The sequence below is a fragment of the Anopheles gambiae genome, chromosome 3 (assembly GCF_943734735.2).
Source record: "Anopheles gambiae chromosome 3, idAnoGambNW_F1_1, whole genome shotgun sequence".
Lineage (NCBI taxonomy): Eukaryota > Metazoa > Arthropoda > Insecta > Diptera > Culicidae > Anopheles > Anopheles gambiae.
This window is the reverse complement of record NC_064602.1, coordinates 77,857,103-77,881,958: the sequence shown is the minus strand read 5'-3', so window position 1 is coordinate 77,881,958 and position 24,856 is coordinate 77,857,103. Positions and strand designations below refer to the sequence as shown.

Sequence of the window (24,856 nt, the reverse complement as noted above, 5' to 3'; positions counted from 1 at the left end):
CCATCACACACACCCACCAAGAATCGCCAAGGATACACTTTTGCTTCGCTTCGTCACTAATGTTTCCTTTTCCGTCCGTTTCGCAGTCCGCCGCATGCCACCATAACTGTGTACCACAGTCTTCCCCTCCTCCTCATCCTTTTTTACTATACATCGGCCCCACTCTCTATTGGACACAAACAGATGATGCACACGCACGCAGAAACGTACACGGCGGACATGTATTTTGTGGACAAAAAGGAAGCGAATGCGAAAAAAAGGAAAAGATTATTGCCAAGGAAAGCGGTGGCTATTGAATGTGTGTGTGTGTGTGTGTGTGTGTGTGTGTGTGTGTGTGTGTGTGTGTGTGTGTGTGTGTGTGTGTGTGGACGAGAAGCGTGGCATATTCTTCCCATTGAAAATTCATACCTCCCTGGGAAAGGGGAAGGATGTAGAAGGGGGGGGGGGGGGGCTCCAGCGTACCCATTCCACCCACACAACATTTCCGCAGGAAGCAATGAATCCAAGGGCTGGATATTTTTCAACTACATTCTTGCAAATGCTTCTGCCGCATCGTCAGCGGTGCCTGTGCCGAGTGAAAATCAATACACGGGGGACAGTGTGGGGGATGGGGTGAAGTGTCCCCTACCAACAAGCCGGGGGGGAACGGGCGTATGTCATTTAAAATGCATCATGCATCGATAAGATGATATCATCGGCACATTCTTGCCCTGTCTTCGCAAGACGGCGGCTACTTCTTGCCGCTGCTTGTCGAAAAAAAAGGGATGAAATATCGAACACGAGGTTGTGGCATCGACACACACACACACACACACACACACATATATACACAATAACACTACGAAGGGCCACCGAGCATCGATAGGGCGAAAAGCAAGCCGCCCTAAAGCCTTGCACTGTAAGAAGGCGACTATCATCATCACATTCCCTTTCCACACGCGCTGCACAGTATCGACGCATCATAAATCACATGCGGAGGGGGGAGGGGGAGAGCGATTTAAGAGCGAGACCAAAACGCCGCCACCAACATGAACAGCAAAGTAAAAAAAAAACAACATAAAAACATAATAAACCCCTCCGCTAGCCCATGCCACAACTGGAGGAAAATACTGTTTCATTTCCGAAATGCGACGGAATTTGTCAGACCATTTGTCATACGACCCGATTCCCGGCGGCCCGAAGTGTCCAGCGCATGGGAAAGCGCATTAGTAGAAAGGGAAAGAGAGAGAAAAACTGCCCATTTGATAACGGTTCGAAAGGGAGAAATTAACTGGCGAACTGGCGGGAATGAGAGCTGTAAATTAATGAAATGCCTGCCCCGTCCGTGTGCCTTTAAATTGCTTATTAGACCCATGATATGGTGGAGAATTTGTTCCCATTCTTTTGCTTCATGACATGGCAGCGCCTTAAGAATGCCTTGATTACGTCTCGCAACACAGCCGTACACAATTGCAAGCAATCAAGCTCGGGGCTTTGCTATTGCCAAACCACCAAAGCACAAAGTGGACACAAAGCTGACGTTTTTTCATCGAATTTTTTTCAAATTTATTTGGCAACAAACGTTTCGCAGTGACATCTCATCGTGATCATGTCACACCGCCGAATGGTTGAAGAATTGACTCGCAGGGAGGACGCGTACCAGCCTAAATGTACACACAATTAGGAGTTGATTTGGTACGTTCTTGAGGGCTCGCGCATTCGTTTCCAATTTCTTAAACGGGGCACCGCTTTGATCGGTTTAACAAATGAGCTCCTAAACAAAGTTCGGTAGAATAAACATCAAATGAGGATCAGCTAGATTCATCGTTGTTGCATTCCAGCAAAACCCATTTTTTTTTTCGGGGCAATTTCAAGCTCCGGCTCTATTAGGCGAGCGGGTTATTGTGAATTTCGTTCGGGGTTTGCCTTTGAATAGGCACGAATAATTCGTCCGTTTTGCCGACACACAGAGCATAGGGATAGAGCTAGCAGAGCTTACCGATTCATCGATCAAGTAGTAAAAAAAACATGGGGAGATACATTCTCCACTACGCCAACACTCCATCTTTAATCTCGACCGACAAACAGCCCGAATCTATGGGATGAGCGCACCGCTTTAAGCGTTGTTGCGTTAGCTAAAGCGGGGAGAGATTTGAGCAGGTTTGGTCAGCTGCTGATGCTGCTGTTGCTGATGGTGGAAATGCATGATGGCCGCGCGTCCAATAACCGGACAAGAGTCACTTCGGGGAGAGAGAGAGAGAGAGGGAGGCTTGGTAGGCAAACAACAACACCAAGAATCAATGCAATGGCAATGAGGCGGCGTATATCTCGAACACAAGAAGAACCGAAGGAGAGTGAGAAGGGATAAAAAATCAACATCAAATCAATATAAGCACCGCGGAAGGGTGTGAAGTGCTGGAGTGGAAATAAAAAAAAACCTTCGAAGTGACTTTTAAAATTGCTCCATTCGGCATCGAACGGGTCAGAATGCGCATCATCCAGCGCGCACACACACACACACAACACATTCCCAACCACGGTTAGCACGAAGCAGCGGCACAAAAGCGAAACAGAAGACGAGAAAAAGCTCCACGAGAGTATTTTGTCGGCTGGGCCACTTGAAAACGGGTGTTCCCCCCCCCCCCCCCCCCCCCTCGTCGCTGTGTGCCACCACACTTTCCTACCAACGATCACACACATAGCCCGCGATCATCATCATCATGGCTTGATCTCTTTCCGATCCCAGGAGGCGGCGAGGCACTTTCTTCGATCGTGCAAGCACCGAGCTGAAGCCTTCAAACGCTCGCACAGTGTCCTCTCTCTCTCGCTCTAGCGCTTTGCTTTTTTGATCGTTGCGTCCCAAAACTCCCGCGATCATTCCTTGGGCTGTGCCCCTTCCCGTGGCTCGAGAATGCTCTTTTACCGCCTCACCCACCCTCACCCCCATTATAGGGACGGCCACAGGCACTCCACACAGGTTTTGGTGGTACCACACACACCAGCGCTTTCCTGGACCTTTCGCTTCGTGCCTGCCTTTCGGTGCCCCGGGGATGGTGGTGGTTCTTGCTTTCCATCCTCGGCTCTTCCCTTTTTGGCCATTCTTCGCATGCGAGTGCAGCGATTTAGCCCTCTTTCTCTCTCTCTCTCTCTCCTTCCACTCTAACAACCCTAGGCCCTATCCTCGTTCCGCTTTCATCACTACACGGCGTGCAGCGTTGCCAAGGTTTGCGTGCGGCGTCCCAAAGCAAAGGCCCAAGGTTTCCTTTACTTGCAAGCCACGGAAATTGGGCTGTGCGCGCTCGAAGGAAGGGAAGAGAAATCCCCAGGCGGTGGTGGTGACGGTGGTGAATGAAAAAAGACCGAAACAAAGCGCTGGTGCGCTCGGGATGGTTGATGCGAACAGCGTGAAGCGTCCAGGCAGCTTCCAGCAAACCTGGAGATGAAAAGCTGCTTCTCTCGACGTGCGAGAAGAAGCTGGAGAGTGTGAGAGAGAGAGCAAGAGCGCAAAACAGCAGCGTGTGTGCGAAAGAGATGCGAGAGGTTGATGAACGCACCGTTGAGAGCAAGCGACGCGCACGGGAGCGAGAGAGAGAGCACAGTGGACGAGATTCTCTCGCCTTAATAAAAAACGCGTTCTAGTCGTCGCAAAACAGGCCGATTTCGTGTGTTTCTTTCTTCCAGTGGTTTTACGTGTGTGTGTGTGTGTGTGTGTGTGTGTGTATGTGTGTGGTTGTTTTTGTACGGGGTTAAGGCCTAAACGCTACAACCCCGAGCGGTACGGGAAACCGTGCACCAACACCCAACTCACCAATATACACAGTGTACGGGAAGAGACACAGTCACACACAGCATCACAGCGAGAAGAGGAAGGTAGTTTGCTCTCTTTCTCTCTCTCTCTCTCGCACCCCAAAAGGGAATGTGGTACGGATATAAGTTCGATCCGCGAACGCGTTTGCGTTTATCCCTGCGTTTATCCCATTACTCCACTCACACATTGAGGCGTACCAAGAGAGAATAGGAAAATGCTGCACACACACACACAGCGAGTGTGAAGGGAAGTTGTGTTTGTGTACTTACGGTGCCCTGGTGCTGCTTGGGCGCCTACAGGAATGGTGGAAACAAAGCAATCCGCATTTTGTCCGATTCGTGTACTGGGCGCAGCAAACGGCTTGGGGAAGATTTGTTTGGCCTGTTGTTGTGCCTGTCCCTTTCTGTCTCATTGCTTGCGTCCCGCAGCAGCTTCGGCGAGTGCAGCTGGGACTCACGTACGACTGGAGCACGGGGTGGAATGAGTTGGCTGTGTATCGATGGGGCAAAGATTTATCTTCCACAAAGGTATTTTTCCTTACGCTACTCTCCATCGCCGTCATGGTCGTCGTCGTCCAGCGGATCGGTCAGCGGATTTCTAGGAAAAGTTTTCGATACATTCCCACAACGGCCCCCCTCCCCATTCCCCCCGCTAATAGTTTCCTCCTGCCTTTCTTGCTTCCCTTCTGTGCACAGCCAATCCATTTAGTTTCTCATCTGCCCCTTGGGGAGCGCGCGGAGATAGCTTAGTTTTACCTTCACCTCTCTGCTCGGGCTTTGCTTGGTGGCCCCCGCACAAATACTTGAGCCAGGGAACTTGACTGTTTTCTTCGAAATCTTCGAACCCTCTCTGGTAGCTCTCTTTCTCTTTCTTTCTAATTTTCAAATCGGTCTTTTCGCACTTGACCCATACAAGACAATGTTTCGTTCGTTTTTCGTCTCCCCATTCTTCCCTAGCATGTGGCCGACCCACCGTTTATGCTAACTGTTTTTCTTGTTCAACCTTTTCGGTACCACCGCCGGTTCCGTTCCCCCACTTTGTCCCCAGCCGTTGTTTCTACTTGCTTTGAATTTGACTTTGAAGTGAGGAGTTTGAGATGTTTTACTGCTAATACACCCTTGCGTCCGTGCCTTTGTGCGGGGAGGAAGGAGGGCTTTCTCGGAGGCTTTTTCTTTTTTCTTCTCCCATCCCCATCTCTCCCATTGGTAATAGAAGGTGCTGGAGATTAACATGGCCAACAGCAGCAGCAGCAGCACCACAACACTCTACACGCTGGCTTTGATGTGCTGTGGTGCTCGGGCTGGGCTGCGATTATGTGCAGGATGATGTTTGTTTAGTTGCCATGGTGCATATACATACACAACAGATGCCTTTCGCGTTCAAAAAAACCGCACGACTTTTTACGCCCCACACACTTTACGAGCGCAATCTTCATTCGCACATGAAAATTACATTTTTATGCGTTTTTATGCTGTTAACCTTTAGTGTGGAACTTTCTGTGTGTGTGTTTGTGCATAAATTTTAGTTTTTCACCTCGCGGTGCTGCTCTAAACATCCAAAATTATTTCCCCATTTTTTCTGTTTTGCTTCTTCTTTTCGTCGATTAAATCAGTTCCAGTGAAATGTGGTTGAATTTTAAGAACCACCGCTAGCTGTACCGCTAATACGCCGAAAGCCTGCTGGCAGCGTAAAAGCGTCTAATACAAGCAGCTACACACACAGACACCGAGAGAGCCTCCAGAGGCGCAAAAGTGAAAGGTTCGTGTGTGTGCTTTGTGTCTTTTTTTTCCCCCCGAGCACAATTTCTCGCGCACAAACCTCCCCAATCGTTGGGGCTGAAATGTGGTTGATGACAACCGTTCGGGCATTGTGAAAGCTGGGAAAACTCTACGCCGGGCCCGGCATTGGCACGCAACGAACGAAGCCCCCGCTCACCGATGGGTGGTGGTAATTGCATGCCCAGCATCCACACCTTCCCACCTATCACTTTCATTCAATTGATTTGCTATGCCGCGACGAGGTACAAATTAGCGTTTACGGTGAATCGTCGTGCGGTGCGAAGACAGCTCCAATTTTTATTGTATAATTACATTCCGCGGGGAGGGGGAAACAAACCTTCACTTGTGCTCACTTTTCTTTGCAACACTTGAACTCACTCACTCTTGAATAATTTTTGGGTATAAAACCCCACTAAACTGGAGCTCCAAAAGTACACGCTTTTAACGAGCTCTAACCCGCTTCTTCCCGTGAAGAGTAACAGCACACACAGAGCAGCAAAGCCACTTGACCCGCTGCGAGCGATATTTTACGAGCTTAGGGTAATGTTTGCAGATAAATTATCGCACTTTATTATAGTGTAGAATTTCCTCACTCCTGGCCAGCGAGAGCTGGCCAGCGAATTCCAGGTCCCGCGAGGTATAAAAGAGCAGCAAAACCTCTCGTTAGCATCCTGTTACGGGGCCTTGGGATTAACTGGAACATTTAGCAGCATTAGGGCACGAAAAATATGACACCTTTCCGTTAAAATAAACACATTATTTTCGATTGCGCACCCCGCACTGCTTGGGGGAAACCGCAAGCAAAACGGGGGCATTTTTTGGTGTGTATTTTGTGGCTGCGTACTTTTCATTCTACGCGCTGTGTACGGTAGGCATCATTCGCCATTCAAGAAAACGGGATGAGGAGCCCAACAAACAATTTACCTTTACGTCAAGGGACACACAAAACATAGAAAAAAAGGATATTGCAAGAGCTACGGAGAATGGTTGCAAAGAGAGTTAACTGATCTGTTGTTTCTTTTTTGCTTAATTTTGTGAACTCATTTTGGTAGCGCATGGTTCTATTTTTTTTGTTGCTTCGTCCATAATTTCCCTATCGATTTTCGTATCATTTTCCACCGCAGTGAGAAGACAAAAAAAGCGCACACACACACACACACAGACACACACACACACACAGACACACACACACACACACACACACACACACACACACACACACACACACACATTCAACCCATCACGCTGGGGAAAGGTGATTTGCTGTGGTGAGGAGAAGTCGAAGAAACAAGAATATGTACAAACCCCAACCCAGCCAACAACAGCAACAACAACAACAACAGCAAAAAACGGAGGAAAGATTCCGTTCCATCGCATCGGAGCGTTGGACGGCGGACGGGAAAAAGTTAGCCCTTGTAAACAAAATGGCCATCTTTGACATTTTTTCCCATGTCTTGCTCGTGATGCTCTCTCTCTCCGGCTTTCAATTGTTGGCTCTCATTCTCTAGAATTTCATTCAAGAAGTAAAAAAACATGCTCTCTCACACAAATAATCGCTCTCTCTCTCTCTTTACAGTTTGCGAGCATAAACAGTACCAATACCGACCGGTAGAGGTCGTCCGAGGAGCTGGATTAGCGGGTAGGCGCAACACAGAAACGGTGCAGATGAAGGGAAGACAACCAACGGCCCATTCTCGCTCACGTACCCCGTCTCCCGTGTCCATAAAACCGAAAAACGGGAAAACTGAATTCATTCGAGGGGACGACGGTGAAACAACAACAAAAAAAGGATTATTTCCAATCAAAATTGTAGCAAAAACCATCGTTTTTTTATATGTGGGGAGAGAGGGTGCAAAAAAAACGATTTGATAGGATTTTCAACTAACCATTTAATGCGGGACGGAAGAGTTTGACCGAGTAGTTGTTTGACGGTGAAGAGTCGCGCCGAGCAGATATAGCAGTGCCGATGCTTGCCCGATTGGTTTTGTGTGACGTTTGATCTTTCGTTTTCTCGTTGACTTATGCTCCGCAGCAGAAAACTCCAAGTTACTGGTTTGGTGTGTGTGTGTGCGGGATTTATTCTTTCGTCATTTTTCACACGCAGCACAACAGCACCACAGTCAGCAGAAACGGCCGAAATCATCCTCGCTCTCTCACTTTTGAGTTGAAAAACGTAACGCACACACGCGGAACAAATTTGCATTCCATTTCTGAGCAGCTTGCGATTTTTATTATTTTTTTTAAGAAACTTTATCCACCTTTATCGGATGCTTTTTCCGCATCATTGGCACACGGTTTTGGGTAGGATTAGCACATTCTAACACATTAAATTGCAGATGCACACATTCACAAAACAAACAGCAACCAGCAGCGCTCCGCCTCGAGGAATCGGCAATCCGCAACGCAGGCTTTCTTCTATTTTCTCATGCGCCAAACACACACAGGGTACTTTTCAGCAGCGGCACTTTGTGTACACCTCCTCCCCTCCTCTTTCCGTGTATCTCCCTGTTTTCTCTCTCTAAACCAGATACACATTCACCTTTCTATTAAACACAGTGGGCTCCCCCCAAAAAAAAACGGCATTAGCCCACGGCGGCCTTTTTGCCTTCTAAACGCGCAAACACACACCTCCCCCGTTATGCGGCACCATTCAAAGCAATACGCACCCGCCCGTTTTCCTAACAACCGTAATCCCCTTCGCCCCCTTCCTTCACTCAATATACTTCACCTTAAAAATACACACGTAGAAACACTTACACACAATGACTGCTAGACACGAACAGCAAACACACACACACGCACCAAAAAGGACGTCGAAGTGTCCTTTTTTGTTGTTGCTCGGTTGTCTGGTTTGGCTTCAAAAACACTTGCAACACATTTTAATGGAGCGCATAAGAACCTCTCCTGCTCCTCCCTCGCTTTGGAGCATACGAAATGATAATAAAAAAAAAACAACACCGCAAAGAATAAAAGTGGAGGAACGCACTGCTCCACAAACGCACGTACAAACACACTCACTTTAACTATGCCCCTGGTGCACCACCCCCACACAACACACCGTCCTTCGCCCGCACTCCCTCTATCGCTCTCTCTCTCGCTCTCACACACTGGTGTAGGGTTGGGGAAGAAGTGCATACACGCGCGCGACCGTGCTCCGGTGGTGTTTCCGTACGCACCCTTCAACGGTTTGTTCGTAAATGAGGCACAGCGCGGCTCACCAGCCGTGAGCGTACACGGACGGGAACGCGCGTTCCGCTTCAGCTCGGGGAGAGCATTGTAGGGAGCGAGAGAGAGCGACATTTATGCTCTGCTCACATAAGAAGTGAACCACGCGAGAGCGTTTTATGCTGCGCGCTGCAGCGCTCTTTTGCTGTGGGAGATGGTATTTTTTGCTTCTGTGACATTCCAAGGTATTTTTTGGGACATTGCGGATACGGAAATATGGCCATTCTTAGGGCGAATTTTGATGTTACAAATTATTGGAGCAAGTTTTGATGAATTTTGAAGCCAAAATAATTGAGTTTGTAAAGCATTTTGGATGCTTCCTCTGCAATAATGCATCGAAGTCAAAGAGTCAAGGGGCGACTCTCGCACAAGAGGGCTCTCAAATTTTTGCGTTAGAGTCTCTGAAGCACAGCATACTTCGGTGAGCTCTGGGAGTAGAGATTCTAGCATAGAAAACCTGTGAGCATAGAATTTTACGCCAATTTCGCTCTCTCTCGTGCGCTCTTTCTCTTCATCTGTGTTTTTCTCTTGCCCTGCTTCTCTCCGTGTACGCGTACACCCGACAAGCGCGTTTGTGAATCATTCCAGACACGCACACACCTTCCCGCAAGGGACTTGCTTCCACAATGCGTACAAAAACATAAGAAACGCTCACTCACACATACAGACACGTACATTCATCTCTTTTCCAGCTCGGTTCCAGAGAAGCAGCAGCAGCAGCAGACTTTGGTTCATGCTCGGTTAAATTGACAGCATCAAAAAGCAGGAACACAAAACGAACAAAAACTAAACCAAATCAACATTCGAACTCAAACCCGACAAAGTGCGTGGGGAGAGGGGGAAAAACTATCCCTTCGCAACGTACGCACCATTCCCGTACGGTTCCCGTTGGTCAAACTGCAAGCTTCTGGGTGTAATGCAGAGAAAGAACCGAGGGCACACCGAGAACGCTTTGGGGACTTTGAGCGTTTGCCGCATCCAGTGGGGCACCCGACCTGGACTAAACGGCGCGTGACTGACTCACGGACGAGTTCACGGCGACGGAGACAACCGTTGAGGGAAGAAGACAGCATAAAAAAACAATACAGCCCAACACAGCCACCCCGCGATGGGGCAAAGGGCCGGAAAAAGAAGGTGTTGTCCCGAACGAACGCACACGCATTACGAAGAGCTGGAAGGACACGGGGAGAGAGTGCGCAAATGAGTGCGGGAGGAAACAAAAGAAATGGCCCGATCGCGGAGGGGGTGAATTATGTTTACCCATCATGGAGCCTGCTACAAGCGCCCGCCGCCGTGGGTCTGGAAATTTGATTCAGCGTCGCTTAATGAAAAATTTCCCCTTGAAAAAACACGGTTAAACGGCACCGAACGGAGTGAATTTCGTAGTCCGCCACAACTGAGCTGAGGGTGAGGCTGATTTGGATTTTGTTGTCTCCTCCCCGCTGGATCTATTCCCCTATTTCCATACGTTTTCATGGTGGACGCAAATTAGATACAAAAACCTTCTCGCGTCGGCCACCCGGAAATGCATTTGTTTTTTTTTGTTGTTGGTCTTCTTTTTCGGTGGATGGACACATAGCAGCCAACACATTCCACTCATTCAAGCTTGATGGAGGAACCATGATATGCTGGGCGCGGGGTCGGTCGTTCCGTGAGGCATTGGGCGAGGCGTTATAATGAAGCAGAAAGCGTGCGAGAGAGAGAAGGTGAGAAGGTTGAGGTGGTAATTAATTTGTCATAAGCCCTCCCGAAGCCCAACGCTGGGCACGGCGGTACGGCCACCCCACCCCTGTACACACACACACACACACACACAGGTGAGTGAGGATTTTATGATTATTTTATTTCTAACGTAACTTTTTAAATGCACTTCTGATGCCCTTCTTTTGCTCCAGTTCCCTCCGGTCGCTTTGGAGAGTTCTTTCCGTTTTTTTTCTGTCCTTCTAATCGTACGGGAGAAGGCACAAAGGTATGCAAAGTTCACTTTCCGCTATTATCTAGTGACGGTTGGAGTGTGTGTGTGCGTACGTAAATGGAAACGTAATGCGAGCCCAGCACAAACGGGAGCAAAAGTGAAATGGGGAAATAAAAACCTTCACCATAGCCTTGGCACTGATAAGGATTGCGCTGACGGTGGGTTCTTGGTCTTGGGGGGAGGACGGTGGTGGTGGTGGTTGAAGAGGCTAAAACAAAAGCAACCGTGCAAGACATTCTTCGTTCGTTTAACGAGGTTCATCCGTGTACACGGGAATGGTTTGCCGGAAGGGAGATCACCTGGTCGTGTTGTTTCTTTTTCTTGTTCTCTTAGTAAACCCGGAATGGAATATGTACTTTTCCCATCAAAATTAGAGTATGCATATAAAAGTGACTGCCGTACGTAATAAAAGGTTTGCCTTTGAAACAGATGTTAGATGTTGACAGAAAAAAACGGAAAGCACTGGTAGAAAATGGGTAACCTTTAAAGTATTGGTTTTTTGATGAGCTTGCTAACTCACAATGATCATTCATAGTAATAGCTGACTTTTATGATTTTTTATGATTTTTACAAACGTTTTGCCACCTCAAACTTGAATGAAACTCTTGTACTCTTTTTTTTAAATAAGTTGGCACTCAAATGTAAGTGTGTCACCTTATCTCGAGCAAGTGTCATCAATTCTCGAATCGTTGCGATGCTACGTTGTAAGGTTTAACAACAAAAGCAAGCGTTTGATTATATCTCCGTATGCCACAAATAATTTGAGAAAGAGTGCCACCGTATCGAGTAGAAACCAAAGCTGGGAAGGAAACAAGTGAAAAAGTGTGAAAAATGTCACTGTTAACATGGGAAGCTACTTGTTGGTTCAAAATTGTCTAGAGTCGAGATTAATTAATACCAACTCTACTACAAGACATCTTATTTTATTTGACGTCTGTGGTATTCTTGCTCAGATTGTCTCTACTACAAGACTACAAACTGTCTCTACAAACTACAAACTGACTACAAGACTGTCTCTACTATAAAAACTCTACTACAAGACATCTTACTTTATTTAACGTCTGTGGTATTCTTGTTCAGATTGTAGCGACGTGACGTCACCACAGCTCATAACAATAACAAGACATGACGTTACGTTATTATGATAATAATTCATAACAGAAATTCTTGCACTGTCATTCGCAGGCAAAGTCGCAGAACCGGGCATAATAGTTCGTTCAATGTGCCCCAATATTCGAGAAAGAGTGACATTGGCTTGAGATAAAGTGCTCTGTAGGAACATAAAACTAAAATTTACAAATGTAATTTCAAATTCCTATTGAATTCTAACTTCGAATTGTTCTTTTTTATTCCCATGTACCTAACCCATACTTCCATGAAAATGTTTCGCAATCGCTTGGGCAAAAAAAAAACGGCGTCATAAAATGCAGCAGAAATTAAAGTTTTAATTCATGCATTTTTGGCATAATTATTCCACCCAATATCTTTTTCCACTTTTTTTTAATATCGGTACGCAGTGATAAACCATTTTTTGCCGTCGGCGTCTGTGTTTAAATTAAAGAATCACCCAGAATTGCGAAGGAGGACGGGTATGGTTGTAAGCGTTCCTTTCGACCGTAAAATCAACCTCGAGATCGGGCACATTCCACCGCGCGCTAAAGTGTACTAACACACCGTGAGCGAATGTGAGTCGGTCGGTGGCCAACCTTTAGCATTCATCCCACACCCCTGCTGCTGCAGCTGCTATCGTTGGAGTTTTTCACGTCGAACAATCTTTCCAGAAGGCTGCTGCGGTGCTGGAGCTGCTGGATAACCACCAGCACACCCTGAACAGTGACAAAATGCCAGAGCAAAAATCATATCCTTCTCGTTCCGCTGGCAGCCCATCGCCTAGAAGCCATGGACAGAATCTTAAGTAATCAAAACTCTTGATGAACGAGAAATCAGAAGCACTCCATCCGAAAAACTCCTGCCGTTCTCTGGCCCAGGCTGGAAAGCAGGGGACGAATTCTTCCAAAAACTGGGGCCCCATATATACACTCCTCGGTGTGGATGGGAAAAGCTACCGGTACAAGATCTGGGAGAGGTTGGGACGTGTTTTTTGAATGCTCTATCGCGTTAACCTCCCAAAAATTCATCACGTACCGCCGCCACCGCATCGTTGTCGCCGTCGCGTGTATCGCCGCGTAATGGCTTTTTTGCGCTTTTGCGCGTCTGGCGTTTGCCCCACTGGACACGCACCGGAGAGTGACACAGGGAGTAGAAAACGACAAAAAACAAGACGGTGGCTGTCGATTTTTGTTATTAAAAGTAATCATAATCGCGAGACGTGTGGTGCAGGATGATGGGTGCCGTTTCGAAAAGCAGTGTTCGTCACTACCTCCGCCATCGCACACAGCTGCAGCTCGTGTGCTTTAAAACGCGACAAGCTTGTTTTTACGACCCAAACCCAAGCGCGTTTCTTTGGGCGCTTTTCACAGTGAACGTCCACCAGAGCGACACACACACACACACACGTCATGATGGACACGTTTTACGAGCTTTAACGGCAGCAGCAAACGGGGCCGATGGCTTCTAACCTTATTCTGGCTATGAGCGCTTTTTTACGGCGAGAAGATCTGGCTCGCTTGGGTGAGAAGAATTTACGTTGGAAGCTCCTAGCCCGCTTTTGGCGTGAGCCAATCGACACTCTTCGTGGGCTAATCGTGCTCCTCCGAGCCAAGTCTCAAAGCCAGGCGAACAAAAAATAAGGCTCCGAGTTTTATTATTTAAACGGTAGCCATAGGCCATTGCTAGAAATGCACAGGAACAGCTTAATTGCAACCTTATCGTGGTATGACTCTGAGAGCGTAGGGTGTATAGATAGGAGAATCATTTATTTTATAGACGCTACCATATTCCATCATCATATTCACACTCTTGCCCGTGCTTAGGCTCTTACCTGGTTGCGGGATGAGGGTTGTTGTGAGGATTGCCCTGATGGACGGGGAAAAATGCCACCATATGTGTGTGACCCTTCACAAAACCATGCTGCTGGCTGCAGTCCTCGTGTGCCCCGCGTGCTGTAACAAAATCAAAAAAGCAAATAGAAAAATCATTTCTCGGTTCACTCGCGCTGCTGCCAAAGCGTGTGTTGTTACCAGTGCCTGCCGGCTGGGTAAGGACGTACACGTGGCTATTGATAGGTTATTTTTTTCTTTTGAGGAATCGCCCATAAACGCAATGATACACCTACTGTGGCATATGGGTTTTCAGTGGGATTGGGTGTGGGTTTTTTTCTCCACAATTTATATACATCTGTGGAATAATCTCAGATTTAACGATAAATTGAAATAAAATTGTATAAAAAAAAATTACCCCAAAATGTCCTTCCTAAAACCACACTAAAAATTTTAACAAATTAAGATAAAGATTTACACTGCAAAGCGTGCCTCGAATGGAAAGAGAGTAATGGAAGAAAAACAAGCAATAATTATTTTATGTCATCAACTTCGCCCGACCACCCGCTGCTCCCACAATAGCGCTGCTGCTCGCCCTCCTGCTCCCGAAACATTTGGAAATTGCACACGCGCGGAATGGATTTCTCTCGCTTGATGTCCCGATTACGGTGAACCTTTTTTGCCGAGACGACGACGATCCCAGCCACCAAGCGGGAGGAAGAGGGTTGATGCTCGGTGGTTCGGGTGGAGGTTCTCGGAGAAGTATCGAATTATCACGTAACCCCTCCCTTGCGTTGCACCGTTCACAATCGGCATCACAGACACATATCCAAGGGAAGCAATTGCCCATTTTTCCTGCATGCATCGTGCGTGCGCTCTCTTTCTCGTTTTGTCTGATTTCGACCGCCCGTAGGGTGGAACGGACACATTTATCATGGACGCGAAATCTTTCCCGAGTCCCAAACTAGCGTCCAAAACTGCGCCGTGTATTTGTGTAGCCGGATCCTTGATGTCCTGGTGCGTATGCAACCCTCCTCCAGGAATAGCTCCCGGTAGCGTGCGCACTACCGCACACAGCGAGGAGGCATAAACCACCGCATCAAGTTACGCGGCGCGACCGATTGTTGTTGTTGCGGCCGGACGAATCCCTGTTTTGTTGTCTCGCACACACACACACACGCGCACAGCAGTGTGTGCTACCGTATAATTGAAGGAAGCACATAATTCAATGCTGACCGAGGAATAAATATACCGCGACCTCGGGACCACGACCCCCGGGCGCCATACCAATGATACCTCCGCCGGTCGAAGAGGAGGGGACCAAAGCGGGAAAGCCTTTTCCCGAATGAGTTTGATTACTTTTATGACGCGCTTATCAGCCTTGCCAGCATCATCGTCATCATCAGCGTCATCATCATCATGCGAGGTACGAGATCACGCTGACTGTGGCGGTGTGGGGTTGCTGCAACTATTAAATTCATTAGTTCCACACTGTGGCGGTGAGCGCTGTTTGAGGGCCTCTAACCCTTAGGATTAGTTTCCTGTGGCAGGGATCCGGGGCCGACTGTTGCGCACCGAATGGCGCAGGGAGTTGCGAGAAAACAACTTGTCATATTGCCTATGCTGCTGTGCTGTGCCATAGCAGAGTGGTGACAGTTTTGATGAGCAGAATTGCTACCGAGAGGGGTAGGATGACGACCACGATACGTTCCCTTTCATTGTACGTTCATTAAAATATGAAAGACACCATATGATGTTTGAGATTCATAGCGTTTGATATTAATATACACATTTGTGACTGGAATGGGAAGCGAGAGGATTGTTCTGTGTACGTTGTTTATGTTAATCGGTAAAGGTCCTCTCGTTGACGGCGTGGGGGAAACGAAGTATGCAACCCCTGGGATTATGGGCTTGAAGCGAAGGCATTAGGAACTTATTCGTGGGCTTCGTCATTTTCCAAACTACATCTTTAAACTTCAATTATATTTTAAATACAGTTTGGGAATGATTCTTTCAACTTTAACCTCCAATTACACCGAGCTATTTGGGGCAGAATCGACGGGCAAAAAAAAACAACAAACATCTTCTACAAACAATAACCGACCAAACACGCGTAACAACGCCCGCGATATAACCACTTCATCTTCTCGATCGAACGATTCGGGTAAAAAGAATCCCGCGATAAACCGTTCGATTGAAATGGTTATTCTTGGGACATTAAATGCCCTGGAACGCAGCGCGCGCGGGTATCACCGGCAAGTGGTCGTCGTCGTTTGCCACAATATCAATTCGCAATGTAAACCATTTTTTAGGTCTGTTTTTGGAGCTCCTGGAGGGCTTGAACTGTATTAAAAAAAGAAAAGATAAAAACAATCTCCGAAACCGATTGCACCCAACAGCGGACAATATCGCATTCGATCCCCGGCGAAAAATAACAATATACCGAAGGAGTCCGCGCACACCCTTTGCACCTTTGTATCAACACCTGTTTTTCTCTATCTCCAAGGCTGGTGGGTGGTTGGTCCGCAGTCGATGCTGAGACTGCCACCGTTCCGGTTTTCCGGCGAAACGAGAGCACGGCTCGAATCGAATCGGATCAATGGAGGAAAAAGTGCTTATCGTCACGCTTCTTAAATCTTTACTTAATCTCGACCGGACCCACCGGTGTGTGTGTGTGGTGTTGCCGGTGAGCAAACCGCTGCCGCTGCTGTGCTGTGTTACGTCGAAAAACAGATCCCAAGCGGATTAGGGCATCGTTGGGTGGGGGTCGTGCGAGCGACCATCGGGAAAAAGGTGGCAGGCGATAAACAAGTGGTTTTTATCCCCGTCAGTCTACCACCGGCGTCGTTGTATCCAAAGTGTGGAGGGGACAAGAAGTGCCCGCGGTGGCACTTGTTTTATCCCTCCGCCAGGCATCTCCGAGGCAAAGGAAAGAACTTCCAAGAATTCGTACACGCCCGAAGGGAACATTTGGTCCTTAAACCGTGTGCCACACGGTGGGAAGCTGGAAACTCTAATGCACCCGATCAGTAGTAGAGAGAGACAGAGAGAGAGAGAGAGCGAGGGAGTTGATCCACTACAATAAACAACGCTTGGGGCACAGGCTTCATGGAAGCAAATGTTTTGTGCGAGTGTGCAAGCTTACAGTCGACCGCTTGGAGATGGTTGGTGAGACACGATACTGTCGCTCGGGACTTCCAGGACACACTCTCGGACGACCATTGCTGGCGGGCGAAAGTCCACAAAGTCTCGACCTTTTGCAGACATGGATCCGTTGCTACCCTTGTCAGAAAATACCAACGGCAACCAATGGATTGGCTGCTCAACAACCAGCGCGTCACCTGGAAAGCCTGGCTCGGGCACTGGACAATACGGCACTGAAAACACCAGACCTGCTGGAGATGAACAGGAACCCGCGTGGAGTGTGTGGAGAGCTGGAGCAGGGCAACTTCTACTGCCCTGTAGTATGTTCATTGCTTGTGAGCCTGTTGAGAAGCCTGTACGACTCGGATGGTTCGAACTTCTGGTGAACATCTCCCAGGACTCTTCGGATTCGGACCAACACGGAAGGTCGCGCGAATGGAACAAAACACCAAAAGAAAAACAATCCAATAGCAACAAACAACAAGAGTGGCGGCGGTGTGGTGCTCACGAGATGTTTATACGTTCGAGAGCACATCAGCGGAAAAATGTACATCTCCAATTTAAGTTGTTTTTTTATTCTTTGACTGGAGAGAGAGCCCTGTGTTTTTTTTTTACTCTGTTGTTTATATCCAGTTGTTCGATACGCCCCGGACCTCTCTAAAACAAGTCCCAAGAAATACCACTCTAAGCAGCATTCCCTACGATAAAAGTGAACGCGGGCAAGCGCACTCGCCGATAGGGAGCCGACCGCAGCCAACTATCGCCTAATGGCCGTGGAACGCACGAATTCCATCATCGCCGAGGCTTTCGAGCACGATGATACGCACTCAACCGCACGGCGCATAGAAACCACTGGAAAGCCCAAAAATGGCTGTTAAGGCATGGAAAGAGCGTGTAGAAGGGAAGAAAAAAATCAGCCGTCTACACAGCACAAAAATTGGAAAACCGTGGAACAACTGTACTGGAGTACGGAGCGAAGCGTATGTAAGAAGCAAGAATCGTTTAAAGGAAGAGCATAAGATCGGATGAAAGACAGTTTAAACTATCCCTACATCATCGTCTGTCTGAGTGCGTATGTATGTGTGCACGCCAGCGCTTAAGTAAAAGAAGTTCAGCTTTTGCTCAGCCAGAACAAACGAGCAGAGTGTTTCCTTTTTGCTTTAGTGCCGACGACGACGACGACCGTTCCTAGACCGTTTTGCCTTTGACTGTTGGTTTTTCTTTTCTTTCTTTTTTTCTTCTGTGCGCATTCATTCTTCCTTTTAATGTTACACAGCCACACAGGCAGGATATACGCAAGTGTTAGAACAGCAAAAAGGAGCCTCACCGTACCGAAAAGAACACATAAGACGATCCCGAAAGCTGGAAAGAAAAACATCCCAAAGGTAACCGGCAGCGGCAGCAGCGATGAGCAAAAAAGCAACAAAAAAAGTGAAGTCTGCCCGTCGAAGCCTGGAGGCATTTCCGGGAATAAGGACTTCTTCTACAAACCGAAGCTCCGGTCCGGGTTCTTCTTGCACACCCTGCTGCAAGACGACGAAGACCCAGAAGAAGCAGTCCTCCGGAAATGTTCCGCTTGAGGAGGAACGGTGTCGTAAAAATTCAGGACACCAAGAATTTCAAATGCATCCCAGCAAAAAAAGAAGGATGAAAATGAAGAATTAGAAAAAGGAAATCTTCAAACATACACACACACACACACCTGATGATGAGCAATCCACCACCTTTGGACTCGAGTTTTGGCTCACCGATGGTAGAATATCGTCCAGTAGGGTGGATTAGCAAAAGGCACACTGCTGAGGACCACAAACGAAAAAAAGGCGGCGGTCTGAAATCAAAACGAAACTGTTTTCTTAGGATCAAAATAGTTCAAGCGCTGCAGGATCAAGCGGAGTTTGGACCGGGTTTTTTGTTGCTGTTGTTATTTTCGTTGTCTGGGTCCGCAAGTCCCCGTCAGTGAAAGTCTAACAAGCGACGACCTTTCTGCCAGAAGTCAAGCAGATGATTAGATGGCCGAACCCTGAAGGGGGGACGTCCCGAGTGATGTGTTTCCTTTAGGAAGGGAATTTATGAAAGTGATTGTAACCTTTTAATTGTGCTACTTTAGCGACCAGACGTCCCGGCCCGAGACACTTTAAGGTGCAATTTCCTGAAGAATCTGCCATTTTGGACTTTGTAGGAGTAGAGCACTTCCGAAGCATGCACGGTGTGAAGACATTTCCTGTTTCCCTTTTTTGCTTTACTATTTGGCAATCTTTCGGTGCCACTTCTTTTTTGCCACTGCCCAACACAACACATTAACGTTTCTTTTTCCCCGCTCATCTCTCAACTTACTTTTTGTAATGTGCCGCGGCTCGGACTCACACATCAGTCCGCACTGTCCGCCCACTTTTTGGAACGCCGTAGACCACTACCAGGTATCATACGAGGGCCCAGGGCGGCTGTATGTTAATTAGAGGGCTTACGAGCGGTTAACATCAATTACGCGAACCACCGCGCACACCGCGCGCGGGATGATTCGGAAGTTGTAAAGATTTTATTGCCCGTTCCCCATGTCCCGTACATCTTTCACGCCTCGCACACACACACAGATGTACAAAGACACGTTGGAAAAGATTATCTCGGGAGAGGAGAAGTTAGTAATGCATGTTTTACGATTGATTCCTGGCAGGGGAGGGCCGGCGTGGGGGTGTATTATTGTCGGGCCGTGTGTTTTGCGCCCGTCAATTTTCTTCGCAACCAGGGATTTTGGTGAAATTGCACGTACGGGATATGAGAGCTTTGCCGAAGTTTAATTGCATTAACTCGTATTAAGTAGACGTAAATGGTTCCCGCACATTGCGTTGTTCTTTGAAGTTTTGTTTACAGCTGTGTTGCTTTGGATATTGTTGGAGGAAGATTATGTAGAGTCTAACTCTACGTGGAATAGCTAGAATGGTAAGAAAACCCAAATAATGACACTTTTGATGGTTTATGTTGGAAAACTGAGATTTTTTCCTTTTTCTGAAGAGATATTCATCAAACAGATGATGTGCAAAATACTGTTATCAGACCATAATATCATAACGGAGAACATTTCAATTCATGTCTTCAACTAGCTTATAAAAACTGTAAGAATTTGGGTAAACAAGCACAGAATTTGACCTTTAATCCATGTTTTCCTAGTATCCGGACAATCATGCATTTCAAAATCGTGTTGTTCTTCGTTTTCCGGCATGATATACGTTCTAGATTGAAATCCTGAGGACTGAAATCCTGAGGAGTTTAATGCTTGGTTTTGTATGGGGTGTTGAAACAATTTCAGCCTTCAAATTTCACTCTCTATGCAAAAGACCTGGTTGAATTCGTAAAACACTCCAATAAATGCATCCTTTTGAATCACGCAAATGTTACTCCGATGCTCAACTAGCACACAATACAGATTGGAAGCAAATACCATCCATTTCAAATGTACTACCCGGGAAAATGTTATGATAATTCTAGGTCCCAGGAAGTGGTCCCCCGTTTGGTTGGCATTATCCACAGTTATCTAACGCTTCAAAATTCAACACAAATCCCCACAGTGCTCTGCCGATTCGCCCGAAAGCTTTTGTCGAAAGCGAGCTGATTCACGTGCCTGAAATTCCAGCCCAGACAAAGCTCTCTTTCTCTCCAGCACTCCTTCAGCAAATCATCATCATCATCATGATGATTGTCATCGTTACACATGCGTGAAATGTGCGTGTGTGTGTGAGTTAGATTTTTTCCCCCTTTGGTACACACACCTTCCGGGAAATTATGTTTCGGGACGTCTCTCGGTTCCGGGCCCCTAATACCTGGGTCCACTGTCAATTGTCAACGCTGGGGTTCTCTGTGTGTGGAGTTAATACAACACCAAATGTGCGTGGGGGGCAAACTATCCCGTGCCCGGATCAATTGAAGCAAATTATGTTCAAGTGGAACCGATGAGAGGACCTTGGGTTTGGTTAAAATTATCCTTTCAAGCGCACCGAAGCGGGCCGGAGTTGAGTCCCAGCACCAGCCTCTTGAGGCGTTCTGGGCAATGTGTGTGTGTGTGTGTGTGTGTAGGATAATCTCCTTTCCATACGAGCACGGGAAGTTGGGCAAACTGTTTTCCTTTCCCGGGTTGGCAGTTAGGTGAGCCTCCGGGGGGAGGACACGAGATGGCAAGAGTAGTGCGCCAGGCCGTGCCGGAAGGCACGAATGATGTCAGATGCCAAATTCAGCCATCGATCGGGGTGGTGAACTACTCGCCGTGAATAGAGCACTCACTTAAAGCTGGGCAAATGTGTGCCAGCCCGAAAGATGAAAGTTTTCCTCCTCCGAGTTGGCACGCGACCATGTGTGTGTGTGTGTGTTGCAAGAGTCTATGTGAAGTGTAGTTTCTTCTTAGATCTTAAACACAAAGACCAAGTTTTGGCAAAATACTGCCGCTGGTCGGTGGCAACGCGATCGAACAGAGGGAGGAAGTATTAACAACTATTATGACAAACATTTTCCGCGTCTCCGCGCGCTCGTGAAACAATGGGCCGGCCCCGCGCTTTCGGTGCCCCCGAGTGGAAAAGCCCTACGGGAAAGGCGGGAAATAGTTTGCTGCGCTACTGCTTGGCTCGCTGGCTGGCTGCCGAATTTGTGTGCCCTCACATACACACACGCGCGCCACGTGCTCTTTGTAGCATTTTACACATCATCCACTACTTTTCCCCGTTTTTTCCATCCACTGTGACGAAAACCATGGACCGTAGGCGGTTTTTCGGGGGGGGGTGGGTGGTACGGATCGAAAGCTATTCCAAGCCTCCACAATATTCTCCATCGTATCATAAACGCTTCGCACGCTTGGAAAGGGCGATCCATTTCGCCTTGGTATTGGAGCGGGAAAATAAAGAAACGATTCCACACACGTCAGAGCTCTCCATGTGGACCACGACGGCCGCGTTCGTGCCAGTATCATCTCCATGCCAACGTCAAACTCGGATGGCTACTATTTTTTGGCACACAGAGCAGCACCGAAGCATGAACGCTTTTTCCGGAATCATCCGAAATCGATTGGTTCTCGGAGCTCTGGGGAAGCTATTGGGAGTCTGCTGGTAGCCTACGATGGGCAATGATAGGACGTGGCACGCCGTTTTTGTTGCTGAGCACACTGTACATACTACAATTTAATAATCAGCTGAATGGATGTGGGTTTTCGGAAGCAACATTATCCTATTTGCAACCAACGGCCCACAATGCTCGTGTTACACTGGACTAACAATAATTATTCTCTTCAATCACCGCACGAAACAACCGGGCGCAGCACCAGCAGCAGCATTTGATCCGCTTTGCAACGCGTGCGTGTGGGTCGGTCCCGGGGAACCCCTTTTTTGCTTCTTGTCATGTATTATGCAACCACCAAGGGGGCATCGGTATCGTTCGCCCACCCGCTGCTGCTCTTTGCGTTCTGTCGGTTTATTTTTGCATATCAAAAATAAAAGCCTGTTGTGCCCGAATTTTGTTGCAAACGTCAAAAATAATGTGTATCATACAGCACACAAAAGGAGCCATCACACAGCACAACACAACAGCAGTGCTCGCTCCTTGTTGAATGAACGTTGTTTCCCTTAGCACACTGGTCTGTGTGCCAATGTGTTTGTGTGTGTGTGTGGGAAAAGCGCACATTACTTCACAAATCATTCTGCTTTTTTGCCGCCACCGTCGTCGCTTGGTCGTAGCGACGAGGTAGCGCTTTAATGAATTGAATGAATTTAAATCTTTCATCAAAGCGAAACGCTCAAACGAACGGATGGGTGTTAGAGGGCAGGCTGGGGGCCTTTTCTCTGTGTTCCGGTATGAGGAAGAGGCGGGCGGAAAAACAGGGACGGTTACTTAAGGTTTTCATGCGCCATCTAATTGAAGTTGACACGCGATGCCATCATCATCACCGCCGTTCGCCCCGAGTTCGTCCAAACCTGGCGGTGGTACGAAATGTGCGTCGCCGTATAGTGTTGTGTGTTTGTGCGTGTGTGTGTTGCTCCTTTTTATTTCACTTGTTCCACCCCCACCCTATGCCACCCGCATCCACTCGCGTTGTTTCGAACGAATAACCCTTGAGGCAGAAGTGTTTGGGTGTGTTTTGTTTTGTGGGTTTGGAAAGTTCTTTTGGGAAGAGTACAACAATTGGTGCATGAAATAAGGTTGGAATCATTAAAATTTGAGTTTACAGAGGGGGGCCTGGTCTGGACACAAGCCTGGTCACTCTCTTGATTACTGTATTCTGTACCCAATCCAAGACCTCATCCACAGTATCATCAGCCCAGTAACTAACTTTTGTCAGCAACAGTAACAGTAACTTTTGCGTGTTTTTTTTCTATTTTAGTCGGAGGTCCTAGGAACTGTTTCAGTCTCGTTTCTATTTCTAATTATTATCATAGTATTTGAGCAGACGAAATCTTCCACCTCGAATCAATGAATTCCTTTAGTACTTCAATTCTGGTACTGAATCTGAATCTAAAGCCCTCGGGCTAGTTACGGGTTTGGTTCGTCTTAACATCTGACGTTAGTAGCTTTTATTTAGACGACTCAATTGTAATCCTCATAAGAGATCAGAACTCTAGAAATAAAAAGTAATGAGAGGCAACTAGTGGCTTTTCTAGGAGTGACTTGTTACAGATACTATTTCCCAGCAGCTAGTCGAGGGATTTAAATGGAACTGAATGACTTGAAGGAACTAATTACAATAACTACTTACTTGTAACTTACAGTAGTTACCAGAAATTGGAAGCACTCCGACTTAGTATAATTTCTGGGAGACTAGCTTAAGATTTCTTGAAAAGTAAAACGGTATTTTCATGAGTTGTGAGGTACAAGACATTATTCACCTCTCTCTTTGATCATATTTACGTCAATGTCAGAAAAAATATGTTAGTAGCAGTAAAGTATTTTGCAAACTTTTTTGGCTATAGTTAAGGCACCGACAAACCGACGTAAAACTGGCGTTACAAAAGTGTCCCACACGAAAGTACTGTCATTTACCAGTGAGGCGATCACTTCTGTCAAAGTAAGCTCTGTTCACTGCTGCTTCGATGTAAACAACTTTTCTAAATACAAATTGCGAAGGAAGTGTGAGGCAAGATTTTGTGAGAATCATTGGACAAAACACCCAGGAAACTCATTTTATAAGTTTCCAAATCAATGCAAAAGATGTGAGAAGTACATAAAACAATACGCATTGGAATTTGCGAAGAAAAACAAAAAAGGGATTTAGCAGTTTCTTCTCTGTGTCAGTGTAGTAAGCGAATCATTATAGAGATGGCGCTAGTGTTTAACGTATTTTCATTTGAAATAAGGAGACAACTTTTGAAGCTCATTTTGTTCGAAGTGTCACGTCGGTTTGTCGGTGGTTAAGGTCTTCAATTGCCACAGTTCCCTGCAAGGGTTAAGATGTTCCTTTGATGAAAGCCTCATTTGCCATTTTCCGTGCCTCATTTGCCGTTTGGCGGGCAAAAAAAAAGGGAAAACAATTTTCTCCTTCCATGGAAGCCATTTCACAGCCCGGTGCCACACACACACAACCACACAAAGAAACTCCCACCATCACCACCACTCGGTTCGAGTTTCGGAGTTGCACGTTGTATTGAAAGCTATCAATTGTACGACAAAACAATGGCAATCACGCATCACAACTTCTTGTACTCTCTCTCTCTCTCTTGTACTCTCCCCTTGGCCCTATATCATTAAAAATCGACAGCTCTAATTTTGTGACTGTTTCTGTTTTGTAGGGGCGGTACGCCCCTACACACAAAAATAGCATGGGAATCGTCAGCACGAATGTCGATGACGCCAGCACACCGGCGAAATCTCATCTAACGCCACATCAAGCCCGTCACACGTTCTGATCTTGCACGCGCGGCCTTTCTGTCGAGCGGGGTTGTGGGTGTTGCATTATTTTTGATCGTTATCATTTGCAAAATGACAAAAACAAAACCAAAACGACTACACACACTTCCATCGAAACAGGTTACAGAGTCAT

At 47.1% G+C, this 24,856-nt stretch overlaps 1 protein-coding gene across 9 annotated transcripts in view; it reads right to left on the bottom strand.

The window, feature by feature from the left end:
- LOC1270670 (uncharacterized) overlaps positions 1-24,856 on the bottom strand; it is a 144,932-nt gene that overhangs the window by 35,704 nt on the left and 84,372 nt on the right. For 2 of the 9 annotated variants that reach the window (XM_061654305.1, XM_061654302.1), the window contains one exon: positions 13,707-13,827. The exons of 3 other annotated variants lie outside the window; for them this stretch is intronic. The gene's annotated coding sequence lies outside the window, so the exon portion shown is untranslated. Of the gene's footprint in view, positions 1-7,451; positions 7,799-8,293; positions 8,781-13,706; positions 13,828-24,856 lie in introns of those variants that run through there. 4 more of the 9 variants (XM_061654303.1, XM_061654304.1, XM_061654307.1 and 1 more) reach the window with 4 other exon arrangements.